Below are 12,956 nucleotides of genomic sequence, written 5' to 3'. Positions count from 1 at the left end.
AGACTGTTGACATGTGAGTGCAGGTGATTAAGCTCACTGGACAAGCAGCTTTGGAAGAGCTTCCTTGATAGGCTGCAGATAGGCTGTATAATAAGGTGTGTATTCCATGCTGCTCTGCCCACCGGGGCTACAAAACATTTGGTTCAGGTGTCACATTAATGTCGTCTAGTGAACAGGACACCACAGATACAAGGCCTGTAGAGACACATGCAGGCAGAGTCCCCCACAAAACTGCTACTCACTGGATATGTTCTCTTTTCCAACCATTCTCTGTTAACCCTAAATATGGTAGTGTGTAAAAGTTCCAGGAAATCAGCAATTTCTGAAATGGCTGATCGCCCCCACTGATACTCGGTTGGAACTTCAGCAGAACGTTTTGACTGTGTGTACAAGCCTAAATGCATTGACTGGCTGCCATGTGTTTAGCTGATCAGACGGCAAACTGGTCGCCTTTTTAGCTGTACTGCTGACAGGCAATTTCCCATTCTAATTGATTGTGATCTGCACATGTGGGATATGGAGGCTGAAACTTTTTAACAGTTTCATCCATTTATGGGAAAAAGGAAATCAAAGGATTGTGGAGAATGTGGGCATCGATCCCACTACCTCTTGCATGCTAAGCAAGCGCTCTACCATTTGAGCTAATTCCCCTGCAAGCTTTTTTTCCTCCCTGTGTTCACAGCGTACCGGACAAACTCTCAATATCCACCCCTTATGTCCTCTGTGTTTGTAGATTGTGGAGCCCGAATACTTGACAGTCACGGGCCTTGTTGACAAGGCCAGAAGCAGTCGGAGGGAACAAACAGTTGGTGTGGCATGAGGTTTTGGTGCTAATGGAGTGCACCTTTTTGCCAAAGAGAATCTCCAAAGTGTTTAATTGCAGCCTTAGAAGAGTTGGCTACAATCTTCCTTGATAGGCTGCAGTCTGTTCTTGTGCTTGAGTGTAGACACACGGATGGAAATACTGTCAGGATTGACATTCGTCGGCCATCTCAGAAGTGCTTCTTCTTTTCCTTTCGGCTGTTCCCTTTCAGGGGTCGCCACAGCGAATCATGTGCGTCCATCTAACCCTGTCCTCTGCATCCTCTTCACTCATACCAACTAACTTCATGTCCTCCCTTACTACATCCATAAATCTCCGCTTTGGTCTTCCTCTAGACCTCCTGCCTGGCAGCTCCAACCTATGTATCCATCTAAAGATATATTCACAAGCCATCTCAGATGTGCATCACCTGTATGATAAAGGATTGTGCGTCACCTTGACGAGGTCAGGGGAGGCATGAGGCATTTGGAGAATGTTGGTATTGATCCCACTACGTCTTGCATACAAAGCTAGTGCTTTTCCATTTAAGCTAATTCCCTTGCAAAGGTACTTGGATATTAAATTCAGAGAGGAGATATTTACGTGTTCTTAATAAACCCTGCGAGGTGACCTAGAAATCCTGTAGGTCTGTCTTTGCTGATCAAAGTCTCGTAGCCCTTTCTTGCTTAATTGACGAGGTGGCCGAGTGGTAAAGGCGATGGACTGCTAATCCATTGTGCTCTGCACGCGTGGGTTCGAATCCCATCCTCGTCGCATGTCAGATTAAAGTGTTTTTAGACAAACACAGATAAAACCTTCTGCTGGACTTACAACATCCAATGGTAAACCAAATACTGTTTTGTGCAGAGAACTCGAGTGTGACAGTTGATGCAGAAATCAGACTGTTGACATGTGAGTGCAGGTGATTAAGCTCACTGGACAAGCAGCTTTGGAAGAGCTTCCTTGATAGGCTGCAGATAGGCTGTATAATAAGGTGTGTATTCCATGCTGCTCTGCCCACCGGGGCTACAAAACATTTGGTTCAGGTGTCACATTAATGTCGTCTAGTGAACAGGACACCACAGATACAAGGCCTGTAGAGACACATGCAGGCAGAGTCCCCCACAAAACTGCTACTCACTGGATATGTTCTCTTTTCCAACCATTCTCTGTTAACCCTAAATATGGTAGTGTGTAAAAGTTCCAGGAAATCAGCAATTTCTGAAATGGCTGATCGCCCCCACTGATACTCGGTTGGAACTTCAGCAGAACGTTTTGACTGTGTGTACAAGCCTAAATGCATTGACTGGCTGCCATGTGTTTAGCTGATCAGACGGCAAACTGGTCGCCTTTTTAGCTGTACTGCTGACAGGCACTTTCCCATTCTAATTGATTGTGATCTGCACATGTGGGATATGGAGGCTGAAACTTTTTAACAGTTTCATCCATTTATGGGAAAAAGGAAATCAAACGATTGTGGAGAATGTGGGCATCGATCCCACTACCTCTTGCATGCTAAGCAAGCGCTCTACCATTTGAGCTAATTCCCCTGCAAGCTTTTTTTCCTCCCTGTGTTCACAGCGTACCGGACAAACTCTCAATATCCACCCCTTATGTCCTCTGTGTTTGTAGATTGTGGAGCCCGAATACTTGACAGTCACGGGCCTTGTTGACAAGGCCAGAAGCAGTCGGAGGGAACAAACAGTTGGTGTGGCATGAGGTTTTGGTGCTAATGGAGTGCACCTTTTTGCCAAAGAGAATCTCCAAAGTGTTTAATTGCAGCCTTAGAAGAGTTGGCTACAATCTTCCTTGATAGGCCGCAGTCTGTTCTTGTGCTTGAGTGTAGACACACGGATGGAAATACTGTCAGGATTGACATTCGTCGGCCATCTCAGAAGTGCTTCTTCTTTTCCTTTCGGCTGTTCCCTTTCAGGGGTCGCCACAGCGAATCATGTGCCTCCATCTAACCCTGTCCTCTGCATCCTCTTCACTCATACCAACTAACTTCATGTCCTCCCTTACTACATCCATAAATCTCCGCTTTGGTCTTCCTCTAGACCTCCTGCCTTGCAGCTCCAACCTATGTATCCATCTAAAGATATATTCACAAGCCATCTAAGAAGTGCATCGCCTGTATGATAAAGGATTGCGCGTCACCTTGACGAGGTCAGGGGAGGCATGAGGCATTTGGAGAATGTGGGTATTGATCCCAGTACTTCTTGCATACAAAGCTAGTGATTTACCATTTAAGCTAATTCCCTTGCAAAGGTACTTGGATATTAAATTCAGAGAGGAGATATTCTAGGTGTTCTTATTAAACCCTGCGAGGTGACCTAGCAATCCTGTAGGTCTGTCTTTGCTGATCTAAGTCTCGTCGCCCTTCCTTGCTTAATTGACGAGGTGGCCGAGTGGTTAAGGCGATGGACTGCTAATCTATTGTGCTCTGCACGCGTGGGTTTGAATCCCATCCTCGTCGCATGTCAGATTAAAGTGTTTTTAGACAAACACAGATAAAACCTTCTGCTGGACTTACAACATCCAATGGTAAACCAAATACTGTTTTGTGCAGAGAACTCGAGTGTGACAGTTGATGCAGAAATCAGACTGTTGACATGTGAGTGCAGGTGATTAAGCTCACTGGACAAGCAGCTTTGGAAGAGCTTCCTTGATAGGCTGCAGATAGGCTGTATAATAAGGTGTGTATTCCATGCTGCTCTGCCCACCGGGGCTACAAAACATTTGGTTCAGGTGTCACATTAATGTCGTATAGTGAACAGGACACCACAGCTACAAGGCCTGTAGAGACACATGCAGGCAGAGTCCCCCACAAAACTGCTACTCAGTGGATATGTTCTCTTTTCCAACCATTCTCTGTTAACCCTAAATATGGTAGTGTGTAAAAGTTCCATGAAATCAGCAATTTCTGAAATGGCTGATCGCCCCCACTGATACTCGGTTGGAACTTCAGCAGAACGTTTTGACTGTGTGTACAAGCCTAAATGCATTGACTGGCTGCCATGTGTTTAGCTGATCAGACGGCAAACTGGTCGCCTTTTTAGCTGTACTGCTGACAGGCAATTTCCCATTCTAATTGATTGTGATCTGCACATGTGGGATATGGAGGCTGAAACTTTTTAACAGTTTCATCCATTTATGGGAAAAAGGAAATCAAAGGATTGTGGAGAATGTGGGCATCGATCCCACTACCTCTTGCATGCTAAGCAAGCGCTCTACCATTTGAGCTAATTCCCCTGCAAGCTTTTTTTCCTCCCTGTGTTCACAGCGTACCGGACAAACTCTCAATATCCACCCCTTATGTCCTCTGTGTTTGTAGATTGTGGAGCCCGAATACTTGACAGTCACGGGCCTTGTTGACAAGGCCAGAAGCAGTCGGAGGGAACAAACAGTTGGTGTGGCATGAGGTTTTGGTGCTAATGGAGTGCACCTTTTTGCCAAAGAGAATCTCCAAAGTGTTTAATTGCAGCCTTAGAAGAGTTGGCTACAATCTTCCTTGATAGGCTGCAGTCTGTTCTTGTGCTTGAGTGTAGACACACGGATGGAAATACTGTCAGGATTGACATTCGTCGGCCATCTCAGAAGTGCTTCTTCTTTTCCTTTCGGCTGTTCCCTTTCAGGGGTCGCCACAGCGAATCATGTGCGTCCATCTAACCCTGTCCTCTGCATCCTCTTCACTCATACCAACTAACTTCATGTCCTCCCTTACTACATCCATAAATCTCCGCTTTGGTCTTCCTCTAGACCTCCTGCCTGGCAGCTCCAACCTATGTATCCATCTAAAGATATATTCACAAGCCATCTCAGATGTGCATCACCTGTATGATAAAGGATTGTGCGTCACCTTGACGAGGTCAGGGGAGGCATGAGGCATTTGGAGAATGTTGGTATTGATCCCACTACGTCTTGCATACAAAGCTAGTGCTTTTCCATTTAAGCTAATTCCCTTGCAAAGGTACTTGGATATTAAATTCAGAGAGGAGATATTTACGTGTTCTTAATAAACCCTGCGAGGTGACCTAGAAATCCTGTAGGTCTGTCTTTGCTGATCAAAGTCTCGTAGCCCTTTCTTGCTTAATTGACGAGGTGGCCGAGTGGTAAAGGCGATGGACTGCTAATCCATTGTGCTCTGCACGCGTGGGTTCGAATCCCATCCTCGTCGCATGTCAGATTAAAGTGTTTTTAGACAAACACAGATAAAACCTTCTGCTGGACTTACAACATCCAATGGTAAACCAAATACTGTTTTGTGCAGAGAACTCGAGTGTGACAGTTGATGCAGAAATCAGACTGTTGACATGTGAGTGCAGGTGATTAAGCTCACTGGACAAGCAGCTTTGGAAGAGCTTCCTTGATAGGCTGCAGATAGGCTGTATAATAAGGTGTGTATTCCATGCTGCTCTGCCCACCGGGGCTACAAAACATTTGGTTCAGGTGTCACATTAATGTCGTCTAGTGAACAGGACACCACAGATACAAGGCCTGTAGAGACACATGCAGGCAGAGTCCCCCACAAAACTGCTACTCACTGGATATGTTCTCTTTTCCAACCATTCTCTGTTAACCCTAAATATGGTAGTGTGTAAAAGTTCCAGGAAATCAGCAATTTCTGAAATGGCTGATCGCCCCCACTGATACTCGGTTGGAACTTCAGCAGAACGTTTTGACTGTGTGTACAAGCCTAAATGCATTGACTGGCTGCCATGTGTTTAGCTGATCAGACGGCAAACTGGTCGCCTTTTTAGCTGTACTGCTGACAGGCAATTTCCCATTCTAATTGATTGTGATCTGCACATGTGGAATAAGGAGGCTGAAACTTTTTAACAGTTTCATCCATTTATGGGAAAAAGGAAATCAAACGATTGTGGAGAATGTGGCCATCGATCCCACTACCTCTTGCATGCTAAGCAAGCACTCTACCATTTGAGCTAATTCCCCTGCAAGCTTTTTTTCCTCCCTGTGTTCACAGCGTACCGGACAAACTCTCAATATCCACCCCTTATGTCCTCTGTGTTTGTAGATTGTGGAGCCCGAATACTTGACAGTCACGGGCCTTGTTGACAAGGCCAGAAGCAGTCGGAGGGAACAAACAGTTGGTGTGGCATGAGGTTTTGGTGCTAATGGAGTGCACCTTTTTGCCAAAGAGAATCTCCAAAGTGTTTAATTGCAGCCTTAGAAGAGTTGGCTACAATCTTCCTTGATAGGCCGCAGTCTGTTCTTGTGCTTGAGTGTAGACACACGGATGGAAATACTGTCAGGATTGACATTCGTCGGCCATCTCAGAAGTGCTTCTTCTTTTCCTTTCGGCTGTTCCCTTTCAGGGGTCGCCACAGCGAATCATGTGCCTCCATCTAACCCTGTCCTCTGCATCCTCTTCACTCATACCAACTAACTTCATGTCCTCCCTTACTACATCCATAAATCTCCGCTTTGGTCTTCCTCTAGACCTCCTGCCTTGCAGCTCCAACCTATGTATCCATCTAAAGATATATTCACAAGCCATCTCAGAAGTGCATCGCCTGTATGATAAAGGATTGCGCGTCACCTTGACGAGGTCAGGGGAGGCATGAGGCATTTGGAGAATGTGGGTATTGATCCCACTACTTCTTGCATACAAAGCTAGTGCTTTACCATTTAAGCTAATTCCCTTGCAAAGGTACTTGGATATTAAATTCAGAGAGGAGATATTCTAGGTGTTCTTATTAAACCCTGCGAGGTGACCTAGAAATCCTGTAGGTCTGTCTTTGCTGATCAAAGTCTCGTCGCCCTTTCTTGCTTAATTGACGAGGTGGCCGAGTGGTTAAGGCGATGGACTGCTAATCCATTGTGCTCTGCACGCGTGGGTTCGAATCCCATCCTCGTCGCATGTCAGATTAAAGTGTTTTTAGACAAACACAGATAAAACCTTCTGCTGGACTTACAACATCCAATGGTAAACCAAATACTGTTTTGTGCAGAGAACTCGAGTGTGACAGTTGATGCAGAAATCAGACTGTTGACATGTGAGTGCAGGTGATTAAGCTCACTGGACAAGCAGCTTTGGAAGAGCTTCCTTGATAGGCTGCAGATAGGCTGTATAATAAGGTGTGTATTCCATGCTGCTCTGCCCACCGGGGCTACAAAACATTTGGTTCAGGTGTCACATTAATGTCGTCTAGTGAACAGGACACCACAGATACAAGGCCTGTAGAGACACATGCAGGCAGAGTCCCCCACAAAACTGCTACTCACTGGATATGTTCTCTTTTCCAACCATTCTCTGTTAACCCTAAATATGGTAGTGTGTAAAAGTTCCAGGAAATCAGCAATTTCTGAAATGGCTGATCGCCCCCACTGATACTCGGTTGGAACTTCAGCAGAACGTTTTGACTGTGTGTACAAGCCTAAATGCATTGACTGGCTGCCATGTGTTTAGCTGATGAGACGGCAAACTGGTCGCCTTTTTAGCTGTACTGCTGACAGGCACTTTCCCATTCTAATTGATTGTGATCTGCACATGTGGGATATGGAGGCTGAAACTTTTTAACAGTTTCATCCATTTATGGGAAAAAGGAAATCAAACGATTGTGGAGAATGTGGGCATCGATCCCACTACCTCTTGCATGCTAAGCAAGCGCTCTACCATTTGAGCTAATTCCCCTGCAAGCTTTTTTTCCTCCCTGTGTTCACAGCGTACCGGACAAACTCTCAATATCCACCCCTTATGTCCTCTGTGTTTGTAGATTGTGGAGCCCGAATACTTGACAGTCACGGGCCTTGTTGACAAGGCCAGAAGCAGTCGGAGGGAACAAACAGTTGGTGTGGCATGAGGTTTTGGTGCTAATGGAGTGCACCTTTTTGCCAAAGAGAATCTCCAAAGTGTTTAATTGCAGCCTTAGAAGAGTTGGCTACAATCTTCCTTGATAGGCCGCAGTCTGTTCTTGTGCTTGAGTGTAGACACACGGATGGAAATACTGTCAGGATTGACATTCGTCGGCCATCTCAGAAGTGCTTCTTCTTTTCCTTTCGGCTGTTCCCTTTCAGGGGTCGCCACAGCGAATCATGTGCCTCCATCTAACCCTGTCCTCTGCATCCTCTTCACTCATACCAACTAACTTCATGTCCTCCCTTACTACATCCATAAATCTCCGCTTTGGTCTTCCTCTAGACCTCCTGCCTTGCAGCTCCAACCTATGTATCCATCTAAAGATATATTCACAAGCCATCTAAGAAGTGCATCGCCTGTATGATAAAGGATTGCGCGTCACCTTGACGAGGTCAGGGGAGGCATGAGGCATTTGGAGAATGTGGGTATTGATCCCAGTACTTCTTGCATACAAAGCTAGTGATTTACCATTTAAGCTAATTCCCTTGCAAAGGTACTTGGATATTAAATTCAGAGAGGAGATATTCTAGGTGTTCTTATTAAACCCTGCGAGGTGACCTAGCAATCCTGTAGGTCTGTCTTTGCTGATCTAAGTCTCGTCGCCCTTCCTTGCTTAATTGACGAGGTGGCCGAGTGGTTAAGGCGATGGACTGCTAATCTATTGTGCTCTGCACGCGTGGGTTTGAATCCCATCCTCGTCGCATGTCAGATTAAAGTGTTTTTAGACAAACACAGATAAAACCTTCTGCTGGACTTACAACATCCAATGGTAAACCAAATACTGTTTTGTGCAGAGAACTCGAGTGTGACAGTTGATGCAGAAATCAGACTGTTGACATGTGAGTGCAGGTGATTAAGCTCACTGGACAAGCAGCTTTGGAAGAGCTTCCTTGATAGGCTGCAGATAGGCTGTATAATAAGGTGTGTATTCCATGCTGCTCTGCCCACCGGGGCTACAAAACATTTGGTTCAGGTGTCACATTAATGTCGTCTAGTGAACAGGACACCACAGATACAAGGCCTGTAGAGACACATGCAGGCAGAGTCCCCCACAAAACTGCTACTCACTGGATATGTTCTCTTTTCCAACCATTCTCTGTTAACCCTAAATATGGTAGTGTGTAAAAGTTCCAGGAAATCAGCAATTTCTGAAATGGCTGATCGCCCCCACTGATACTCGGTTGGAACTTCAGCAGAACTAAATGCATTGACTGGCTGCCATGTGTTTAGCTGATGAGACGGCAAACTGGTCGCCTTTTTAGCTGTACTGCTGACAGGCACTTTCCCATTCTAATTGATTGTGATCTGCACATGTGGGATATGGAGGCTGAAACTTTTTAACAGTTTCATCCATTTATGGGAAAAAGGAAATCAAACGATTGTGGAGAATGTGGGCATCGATCCCACTACCTCTTGCATGCTAAGCAAGCGCTCTACCATTTGAGCTAATTCCCCTGCAAGCTTTTTTTCCTCCCTGTGTTCACAGCGTACCGGACAAACTCTCAATATCCACCCCTTATGTCCTCTGTGTTTGTAGATTGTGGAGCCCGAATACTTGACAGTCACGGGCCTTGTTGACAAGGCCAGAAGCAGTCGGAGGGAACAAACAGTTGGTGTGGCATGAGGTTTTGGTGCTAATGGAGTGCACCTTTTTGCCAAAGAGAATCTCCAAAGTGTTTAATTGCAGCCTTAGAAGAGTTGGCTACAATCTTCCTTGATAGGCCGCAGTCTGTTCTTGTGTTTGAGTGTAGACACACGGATGGAAATACTGTCAGGATTGACATTCGTCGGCCATCTCAGAAGTGCTTCTTCTTTTCCTTTCGGCTGTTCCCTTTCAGGGGTCGCCACAGCGAATCATGTGCCTCCATCTAACCCTGTCCTCTGCATCCTCTTCACTCATACCAACTAACTTCATGTCCTCCCTTACTACATCCATAAATCTCCGCTTTGGTCTTCCTCTAGACCTCCTGCCTTGCAGCTCCAACCTATGTATCCATCTAAAGATATATTCACAAGCCATCTAAGAAGTGCATCACCTGTATGATAAAGGATTGCGCGTCACCTTGACGAGGTCAGGGGAGGCATGAGGCATTTGGAGAATGTGGGTATTGATCCCACTACTTCTTGCATACAAAGCTAGTGATTTACCATTTAAGCTAATTCCCTTGCAAAGGTACTTGGATATTAAATTCAGAGAGGAGATATTCTAGGTGTTCTTATTAAACCCTGCGAGGTGACCTAGCAATCCTGTAGGTCTGTCTTTGCTGATCTAAGTCTCGTCGCCCTTCCTTGCTTAATTGACGAGGTGGCCGAGTGGTTAAGGCGATGGACTGCTAATCTATTGTGCTCTGCACGCGTGGGTTTGAATCCCATCCTCGTCGCATGTCAGATTAAAGTGTTTTTAGACAAACACAGATAAAACCTTCTGCTGGACTTACAACATCCAATGGTAAACCAAATACTGTTTTGTGCAGAGAACTCGAGTGTGACAGTTGATGCAGAAATCAGACTGTTGACATGTGAGTGCAGGTGATTAAGCTCACTGGACAAGCAGCTTTGGAAGAGCTTCCTTGATAGGCTGCAGATAGGCTGTATAATAAGGTGTGTATTCCATGCTGCTCTGCCCACCGGGGCTACAAAACATTTGGTTCAGGTGTCACATTAATGTCGTCTAGTGAACAGGACACCACAGATACAAGGCCTGTAGAGACACATGCAGGCAGAGTCCCCCACAAAACTGCTACTCACTGGATATGTTCTCTTTTCCAACCATTCTCTGTTAACCCTAAATATGGTAGTGTGTAAAAGTTCCAGGAAATCAGCAATTTCTGAAATGGCTGATCGCCCCCACTGATACTCGGTTGGAACTTCAGCAGAACGTTTTGACTGTGTGTACAAGCCTAAATGCATTGACTGGCTGCCATGTGTTTAGCTGATCAGACGGCAAACTGGTCGCCTTTTTAGCTGTACTGCTGACAGGCAATTTCCCATTCTAATTGATTGTGATCTGCACATGTGGGATATGGAGGCTGAAACTTTTTAACAGTTTCATCCATTTATGGGAAAAAGGAAATCAAACGATTGTGGAGAATGTGGGCATCGATCCCACTACCTCTTGCATGCTAAGCAAGCGCTCTACCATTTGAGCTAGTTCCCCTGCAAGCTTTTTTTCCTCCCTGTGTTCACAGCGTACCGGACAAACTCTCAATATCCACCCCTTATGTCCTCTGTGTTTGTAGATTGTGGAGCCCGAATACTTGACAGTCACGGGCCTTGTTGACAAGGCCAGAAGCAGTCGGAGGGAACAAACAGTTGGTGTGGCATGAGGTTTTGGTGCTAATGGAGTGCACCTTTTTGCCAAAGAGAATCTCCAAAGTGTTTAATTGCAGCCTTAGAAGAGTTGGCTACAATCTTCCTTGATAGGCTGCAGTCTGTTCTTGTGCTTGAGTGTAGACACACGGATGGAAATACTGTCAGGATTGACATTCGTCGGCCATCTCAGAAGTGCTTCTTCTTTTCCTTTCGGCTGTTCCCTTTCAGGGGTCGCCACAGCGAATCATGTGCGTCCATCTAACCCTGTCCTCTGCATCCTCTTCACTCATACCAACTAACTTCATGTCCTCCCTTACTACATCCATAAATCTCCGCTTTGGTCTTCCTCTAGACCTCCTGCCTGGCAGCTCCAACCTATGTATCCATCTAAAGATATATTCACAAGCCATCTCAGATGTGCATCACCTGTATGATAAAGGATTGTGCGTCACCTTGACGAGGTCAGGGGAGGCATGAGGCATTTGGAGAATGTTGGTATTGATCCCACTACGTCTTGCATACAAAGCTAGTGCTTTTCCATTTAAGCTAATTCCCTTGCAAAGGTACTTGGATATTAAATTCAGAGAGGAGATATTTACGTGTTCTTAATTAACCCTGCGAGGTGACCTAGAAATCCTGTAGGTCTGTCTTTGCTGATCAAAGTCTCGTAGCCCTTTCTTGCTTAATTGACGAGGTGGCCGAGTGGTAAAGGCGATGGACTGCTAATCCATTGTGCTCTGCACGCGTGGGTTCGAATCCCATCCTCGTCGCATGTCAGATTAAAGTGTTTTTAGACAAACACAGATAAAACCTTCTGCTGGACTTACAACATCCAATGGTAAACCAAATACTGTTTTGTGCAGAGAACTCGAGTGTGACAGTTGATGCAGAAATCAGACTGTTGACATGTGAGTGCAGGTGATTAAGCTCACTGGACAAGCAGCTTTGGAAGAGCTTCCTTGATAGGCTGCAGATAGGCTGTATAATAAGGTGTGTATTCCATGCTGCTCTGCCCACCGGGGCTACAAAACATTTGGTTCAGGTGTCACATTAATGTCGTCTAGTGAACAGGACACCACAGATACAAGGCCTGTAGAGACACATGCAGGCAGAGTCCCCCACAAAACTGCTACTCACTGGATATGTTCTCTTTTCCAACCATTCTCTGTTAACCCTAAATATGGTAGTGTGTAAAAGTTCCAGGAAATCAGCAATTTCTGAAATGGCTGATCGCCCCCACTGATACTCGGTTGGAACTTCAGCAGAACGTTTTGACTGTGTGTACAAGCCTAAATGCATTGACTGGCTGCCATGTGTTTAGCTGATCAGACGGCAAACTGGTCGCCTTTTTAGCTGTACTGCTGACAGGCACTTTCCCATTCTAATTGATTGTGATCTGCACATGTGGGATATGGAGGCTGAAACTTTTTAACAGTTTCATCCATTTATGGGAAAAAGGAAATCAAACGATTGTGGAGAATGTGGGCATCGATCCCACTACCTCTTGCATGCTAAGCAAGCGCTCTACCATTTGAGCTAATTCCCCTGCAAGCTTTTTTTCCTCCCTGTGTTCACAGCGTACCGGACAAACTCTCAATATCCACCCCTTATGTCCTCTGTGTTTGTAGATTGTGGAGCCCGAATACTTGACAGTCACGGGCCTTGTTGACAAGGCCAGAAGCAGTCGGAGGGAACAAACAGTTGGTGTGGCATGAGGTTTTGGTGCTAATGGAGTGCACCTTTTTGCCAAAGAGAATCTCCAAAGTGTTTAATTGCAGCCTTAGAAGAGTTGGCTACAATCTTCCTTGATAGGCCGCAGTCTGTTCTTGTGCTTGAGTGTAGACACACGGATGGAAATACTGTCAGGATTGACATTCGTCGGCCATCTCAGAAGTGCTTCTTCTTTTCCTTTCGGCTGTTCCCTTTCAGGGGTCGCCACAGCGAATCATGTGCCTCCATCTA

The 12,956-nt window shown here is 45.6% G+C and overlaps 13 non-coding genes across 13 annotated transcripts; 7 read left to right on the top strand and 6 right to left on the bottom strand.

The window, feature by feature from the left end:
• Positions 1–578: 578 nt before the first annotated feature.
• trnaa-agc (transfer RNA alanine (anticodon AGC)) lies at positions 579–651 on the bottom strand. Its single transcript has one exon. It is a non-coding gene; the product is annotated as a tRNA-Ala (tRNA).
• Positions 652–1,494: 843 nt separating this feature from the next.
• trnas-gcu (transfer RNA serine (anticodon GCU)) lies at positions 1,495–1,576 on the top strand. Its single transcript has one exon. It is a non-coding gene; the product is annotated as a tRNA-Ser (tRNA).
• Positions 1,577–2,279: 703 nt separating this feature from the next.
• trnaa-agc (transfer RNA alanine (anticodon AGC)) lies at positions 2,280–2,352 on the bottom strand. The gene has a single exon. It is a non-coding gene; the product is annotated as a tRNA-Ala (tRNA).
• Positions 2,353–3,196: 844 nt separating this feature from the next.
• On the top strand, positions 3,197–3,278 carry trnas-gcu (transfer RNA serine (anticodon GCU)). Its single transcript has one exon. It is a non-coding gene; the product is annotated as a tRNA-Ser (tRNA).
• A 703-nt stretch (positions 3,279–3,981) lies between these two features.
• On the bottom strand, positions 3,982–4,054 carry trnaa-agc (transfer RNA alanine (anticodon AGC)). The gene has a single exon. It is a non-coding gene; the product is annotated as a tRNA-Ala (tRNA).
• Positions 4,055–4,897: 843 nt separating this feature from the next.
• trnas-gcu (transfer RNA serine (anticodon GCU)) lies at positions 4,898–4,979 on the top strand. Its single transcript has one exon. It is a non-coding gene; the product is annotated as a tRNA-Ser (tRNA).
• A 1,620-nt stretch (positions 4,980–6,599) lies between these two features.
• Positions 6,600–6,681, top strand: trnas-gcu (transfer RNA serine (anticodon GCU)). Its single transcript has one exon. It is a non-coding gene; the product is annotated as a tRNA-Ser (tRNA).
• A 703-nt stretch (positions 6,682–7,384) lies between these two features.
• Positions 7,385–7,457, bottom strand: trnaa-agc (transfer RNA alanine (anticodon AGC)). The gene has a single exon. It is a non-coding gene; the product is annotated as a tRNA-Ala (tRNA).
• Positions 7,458–8,301: 844 nt separating this feature from the next.
• On the top strand, positions 8,302–8,383 carry trnas-gcu (transfer RNA serine (anticodon GCU)). Its single transcript has one exon. It is a non-coding gene; the product is annotated as a tRNA-Ser (tRNA).
• Positions 8,384–9,064: 681 nt separating this feature from the next.
• On the bottom strand, positions 9,065–9,137 carry trnaa-agc (transfer RNA alanine (anticodon AGC)). The gene has a single exon. It is a non-coding gene; the product is annotated as a tRNA-Ala (tRNA).
• An 844-nt stretch (positions 9,138–9,981) lies between these two features.
• On the top strand, positions 9,982–10,063 carry trnas-gcu (transfer RNA serine (anticodon GCU)). The gene has a single exon. It is a non-coding gene; the product is annotated as a tRNA-Ser (tRNA).
• Positions 10,064–11,682: 1,619 nt separating this feature from the next.
• On the top strand, positions 11,683–11,764 carry trnas-gcu (transfer RNA serine (anticodon GCU)). Its single transcript has one exon. It is a non-coding gene; the product is annotated as a tRNA-Ser (tRNA).
• A 703-nt stretch (positions 11,765–12,467) lies between these two features.
• trnaa-agc (transfer RNA alanine (anticodon AGC)) lies at positions 12,468–12,540 on the bottom strand. The gene has a single exon. It is a non-coding gene; the product is annotated as a tRNA-Ala (tRNA).
• Between the last annotated feature and the right edge of the window lie 416 nt (positions 12,541–12,956).

This window comes from Channa argus, unplaced genomic scaffold (genome assembly GCF_033026475.1).
Source record: "Channa argus isolate prfri unplaced genomic scaffold, Channa argus male v1.0 Contig063, whole genome shotgun sequence".
NCBI classification, from domain to species: Eukaryota; Metazoa; Chordata; class Actinopteri; order Anabantiformes; family Channidae; genus Channa; species Channa argus.
Note: the sequence above shows the minus strand (reverse complement) of the source record. Positions and strands in the feature narration are given on the sequence as shown.